The 6,000-nt window shown below is 44.2% G+C and overlaps 1 pseudogene; it reads right to left on the minus strand.

Moving 5' to 3' along the window:
- Positions 1-4,505: 4,505 nt before the first annotated feature.
- LOC125367178 lies at positions 4,506-5,772 on the minus strand (annotated as a pseudogene).
- Positions 5,773-6,000: the final 228 nt, after the last annotated feature.

The raw sequence follows: 6,000 nt of genomic DNA on the forward strand, positions 1-6,000 counted from the left end.
CAAATGAACATACCACACCATATTTCATATTCCTTTTTCCATAGTAGGGGAGGAGCGAAGCAAGATGCAGAACTTTGCTTTCTGCCTTGGAGATGTCCCCATTGCCGTGAGAGACTACAACCCAGAAATTCTCATATGAGAGCACTGCATGCTTAGGTTTTCTCCTCTCCATCTTGCTAATGGGGTTTTAGTCTCCTGGACTCGATTTATGAGTAACAAGAACAGGGTTTTAGAAAAGTCTATCTTGCTGTACAAAATGAGGAAAATAATGCACGCTACTATCTTGAAGTACATCCTTCAACAGGACAGACTTTTAAACAAAAGTCCAGCTTTAGAAGTTTCTAGATGTCTATGCTGGGGCATGACTTGGGACTTCTTCCCTATGTAGTGGCATTAGTCTCCAGAGCAGTTCTTTGTTGTACTGAAAAGTTCCCTTTAGTCCTGTTTGTAGAGTGTGATAACCCTACAAAATGAGATGTAAAAGACAGTGTTCCCTCACGTGGGGAAATATAGAGAAGGGTGGTTTGGATAATGAAAGGGAAAATCGTCCTCTAAAAAGTCAGTGTAACTGAAAACAACGCTTGTCCCATAAAATTGAGTTAATTGGGATAAAGCAAGTGTGAGAAAATTTAGGTGTCCCTGTTACAATTGGCATGTAGATATTTTTCTAGGACAGCCAAAGAACTTGCTGTTCTTCCCCCACTTTTTTCACCAGATCCAATTAATGTGGAATCACTAGTAAGAAACAATTAGATTGGTATTGTTCCATGGTGTATGAAAGCAATCCACAACCTCTATAGTCCAAACAACACCCGAACAAGAGTTTAACGTTGGCAAACCTGGGATGATGCACTGTCTCTTCCATGGAGATATAAACTCTTTGTATTTTATAATGGAGGATGGAAAAGAACATATGTTCTGACTCTTCAGAGCACATGTGTAGTATTTGGTACTAAAGATTCCTATAAAAGCAGCTACATTTTGGAGATACCACATAGAGAGCAATGGTCTTCAGTAATTATTTTAAAACTCGGGGTTCAGATAATTCTTGGTATTATCACACCTCTGCCTTTTGGATCTCCTGAAATGACAGCTTTGAACTGTGACTTTATGCCCCTTATCCTGTGGGACTAATAGTCTCTTCATATGAGTTTGTGTAATAAATGACCACTGACATCCTGGAAGCTTAGGAGTATAAAGAGTTTGTCTCCAGGTGTATAGTGAGTAGTATCCCTAAGAATTCAACCAAGTTTAGATTCTTGGAGCAACAGGATCTTACACGTTCTGAGATCTGGTGTAGATATAGAAGTCACATGAGAATTTTTTTTTATCAATGTGCTGTCTCCATTCTCCCCATTCTTGATTTTGTACATGCCCTAGTCTAGAAGTCAACCAATACAGTTAGCAGCTCCCTAGGAAGATAACTGGCTCATGAGCCATCAGAGGCCCCCTGTGGTTAAGACACGCTGGTGGCTCCATGAGTTTTACTGTCTTATGATAATAACATTCACCGAGCCTCTAGAAGTTGTCCTAGGCATCTTAATCTCTCATTGCTATGGACACCAGGAAGCCTGGCTCAATAGCATCTCCTAATGTCATTCTTGGCCTACAGAGGGATGGCCAATGCTGAGATTGTAACTGGTGCTTCACTAGTGTTCCTTACTCACTTGAGCATGCTTCACTAAAGAAAATGTAATGCAAGCCAAGCTTCAAAGAGTGTGTACCATTTCCAGGAGTCTTTTCCAGAATATGAAATCCTTAACCATGGGATTCAACATCAAAGTGTCCTTCCCTAGTTATGTTAGGTCACATGACATTTTTCTTTTTTTTCTTTTTTTTTTTTTGGCCAGTCCTGGGCCTTGGACTCAGGGCATGAGCACTGTCCCTGGCTTCTTCCAGCTCATGGCTAGCACTCTGCCACCTGAGCCACAGCGCCCCTTCTGGCCATTTTCTATATATGTGGTGCTGGGGAATCGAACCCAGGGCCTCATGTATACGAAGCAGGCACTCTTGCCACTAGGCCATATCCCCAGCCCGACATTTTTCTTAAATGAGCCTTTTGAATCTGGTGTTCTATTTTCCTCTTCAAGCTGCACTGGGAATGGACCCTAGACATTTAACCTCAGTACAAAGAGGAAAGATGTTGATGACAAGCATCTTAATTTTCTACCTCAAGCGTTTAGCATTCCCTCAAACAATAAGCAATGACTCTCCATTTGTAGAAGGTAGGAGCTTGCTTTTGCTATTTCTAGGTGCTTTTAGTGAAAAGAGTTGTATGTTCATCTGCACAGACTACCTCTGACTTTGTCTGACTATTAATCCTTCCTTATTTGGTCCCTGACTTTATCATGGAGACCTGCTCACACTGTATTTGGCCTTTTTATTGTAGCTCTGCTATGTTTGAAATCCAGAATCTAAAACCCTTTAGCTTTAAGACTTGTTAGTACTTAAGGCTAGCTTGTAGACCTTCTGGCAAATGTGGTTGTCTTGAGTCCATTGGCACTCAAACTTTCCTGCACGTCAGCACTAATTTCCATAGCAAGTACTCGACAAAACATGATTACCATTGGATATGGATGTTCATGTATTATATGAATGTGTATCCCATTGCCCAAGTGTTTCCTCTTCAGTGGTACCATGGTATCACGGTGCTGCTGCATGTCACTACCTAGGAGTTATCACCACTCTTTACCTCCAGCACTGAGATGCTCGGTGCCACCAATTCTGAGTGTTCAGACTTGGTAATCTTGGCTTGCTTGGAAGCAGAGTGTTAGTACAAAGTGGTCTGTTTGGGGATTGATTTTCACAGAGCAAGAGTTAAGGGAGTTCAGCTGTGTTATAGGACTTCACTTTCCTGGGCAGAGGGAACTGGATTCTACTGAAACCTGGTTAGAAGTGGGTGAAGGCACCTTGTCTCTCTGGACAGCAGGAAACTCAGGAAGCAGGCACAGTGATCTAATGAGCTTAAAATTGGTATACTATTACCATCAAGGGTTTTGTATGACATCTATTAGGATGTCCCAGTGGAAGGATGTTGGGGTTATTAGCCCCCTGCACTCCCCTGACCTGCGGGAGAGATGGGGAAGGCACGCCCTGACCAGATGAGCCAAGAAAGGAAAGAGCCAACAGACTGCCTGCACCCAGTCCTCCCTCATTGGAGGACAATCGAACTCGTCTGGGAGCCAAGTTAGTGCAAGATCTCATTTATTGAGGGGAGCAGGTGTAACTTATAAGGCACAGGAGCTAATCAGATTAGAGACCAGCAGGAAGGGGAAGGGTGTGTGTGCACCTATCTAGGGACTGTAAGGGGCGGCATGAGCTGTTCATAAGGGCGGAAGAGCCGGGGAACAATCCTAGAGGTGGCCAGACTTTTTGTCACAGCCCACAGAACCACCTCTGAACCGCCTCTGGGTTCACTGTCAGGCACCATCTTAGACACACATGGCCCTAGGACTGAGAAACAGGCGGGGCCAGCTAGTTGACTTCCACTTTCTGAAGTAACATGTCCAGGCATGTCCCACAGAGGGAGACACCAGATTTTTATAAGGGAGAATTTAATCAGTTGCTTTTTATATCAGTTTTTATATGTTTCCAGGAAACTGTTGCAAGCTCTGCTCACCCACTCTCAGCCTTGTTCACCTTCTAGCAGGGTAGCTGAAGACTCAGTGGAAATGCTTCTCTGGAGCAAAGTACTATGTGGCCTCCATGCTTCTTCTGAGATCATGCTTCTTCTGATCAGTTTGAGTTTCCAGGAAATCGTGGCTGAAACTGAACAGGGGAAGATGTGTTATGCCAACTCACAAGAAGACCACCAAGAAGGCCACCGAAATTCAGACGTTCCAAAATGCAAAAGCAAGGCAAGTCTTTATTCAGGCAAGCTGCAACTCGGGCCTTGTCCTACCCACCGACACAGCGGAGGTTAGGAGGAAGCCCCGAGCTGTGATTGCACTGGGCTTATAAAGGCAAAAAACAGTTACAGCAAAAAACAGTTACAGCCATCAGGTGTTCAAGCAAGCAAGATTAGGACACAGGTACAAATCTGATTGGCACAGGGCTCGAGGCATTCTGGAGGCAGTTAGACTTAAGCATTCCCAGCAGTTAGAGTTCTTTACTGGCTGGGCCCTAATAAGCTTGTCCTGGGTTTGACCACAGGGCCTGCTTATCTCAGGTTCACGTGGTAAAGTGGGGTTGGCATGGTAAAGTGGGCCCTGACTTCAAAGTCTGGCTCTTCAGGTGCAGTATGCCAGCCACCAGGTGGAACTTGAGCCCATGACAAAGTTACTAACAATCAGACTAGGAGTCTTTATTTAGCTGCACAGTGTCTGATCCCCACCATCAGGATTGTGGAGAAATGTGAGTTTTAGCAGGGCTGAAAAGACAAAAACCACATGCAGACAGCAATGTACATGAAAGCAAGCAGGTGTACAGCAGTAAAGCTGGTAGTGATTCCCAATTTTGGGTTTAACTGAGAGCACATTCCAGTTTTTGTTACTGCAAAATGGCAAATAGTTTAATAGCAAACAGGGAAAGGAGCACTGGTTGGCCACATCCGTTACTTCTCATTCATACCTCCAATTTCCAAATCCTTCCTATTATCCCAAGCTTGAATATAGTCCTAGTTGGATTGGTCAAAGACTGACCTTAAGGAAACATCCCTCAAAGACTGATTACTGTTGAAAAAGAGATAATAAAACTCAGCACCTCTTACATTTAAGAAAATGACAAAAACCAAAAACTTGGTAAGAGAAAACTAAAATTCTCATAGCTGCCTGGAGAGTAGATCTTGATCTTTCCATTTTCACAGATCAACTCATATCCACAGGAGCCCATTGGATTAAAACCAAACTGAGTCTATTACTCATTCCCTCTCCTGCTCTTCTTATGGCTCTTCTTGGACCTTTCTGGAGACTTTGAGTGGCTCCTATGTCTGTGACTATGGTGATGACCTGGAGATTTGGAGCAAGATCTGTGCCTACAATCTCGGGACCTGCTTTGGTGACGTCTTGGACTCTTTCTCGGGGAGGAGAGGGACTTCTTCTTTTGGGTGATGAATTCCGCCTTCTGGGTGACCAACTCCTGCTCCTCCTGTAGCACAGTGTAGGAGCTCGCTGGGGCTTGTCTAGGTCTCGGTAACTTCTCCGATGGTGATCAGGGGATGGCACTCTTTCCAGCTTCTCATCCTCTTCTTCCTCCTCTTCACTGGATTGCACATCATCCATGTCTTCTAGAACACTCTCGAGGTTCCAGCTGCTCAGCCTCCTCAAGCACATAGCGTTTCTGTAGCCGAGGAAGAATATCACAGACTCTCTCACTGTGCAGTAGTTCATCAATGAACTCATCTACATGCATTAGTTCAAATTCTCCATTTCGGTTCTGGCTCTTGATTTTTTGATAGTCATTGTACAAAAGCTCCAAATACTTGTAGCAATCAATTGCTGTACCTATCAGCCTCATGTAAAGTGCCCCCAACATACGAACATACTTGAAATCTTCATTTTTAATAAATTCAATAATGATATCCTTCTCAGGTTGAATCTGAAGCATCTTCAAGGTTAAACACAGAAAGGGAGTTGGTTTTATGTTTCCACTATAGACGCCACCGACAAACCTCAACTCCATGGCTTTATCCACTACAAGTTCAGCTGTAAGCCCAAAGCACTCTTCTTTCCAGTACTTAGATGCGTAGATTCATGTCCGAATGATCTTCTCCACCAGATACTGAGGGTTGGTGCCATGGATGCTATGAGCATCCTTCACAGTATGGTTCGCCATTTCAGAACGCTTTCAGTCCAACTTCCAAATTAAAAAAAAGAAAAATATGCCGAGGGAAGAAGGGAAGTATCTACCCTGCTTAGGCGGCCTCTTGGAACCTGGAACTGCTGCTGAGAACTTCGGTGAGTTGTGCGCCAAGCCAAGGGAATCAATGCCGGTCTCCGCACATTGCCAAGAGTGGTTAAGCACTCTTGGGTGGGCGGGGCGAGCTGGGGTGATGATGCCTGT

The sequence above is a fragment of the Perognathus longimembris genome, chromosome 18 (assembly GCF_023159225.1).
Source record: "Perognathus longimembris pacificus isolate PPM17 chromosome 18, ASM2315922v1, whole genome shotgun sequence".
Classification (NCBI taxonomy): domain Eukaryota; kingdom Metazoa; phylum Chordata; class Mammalia; order Rodentia; family Heteromyidae; genus Perognathus; species Perognathus longimembris.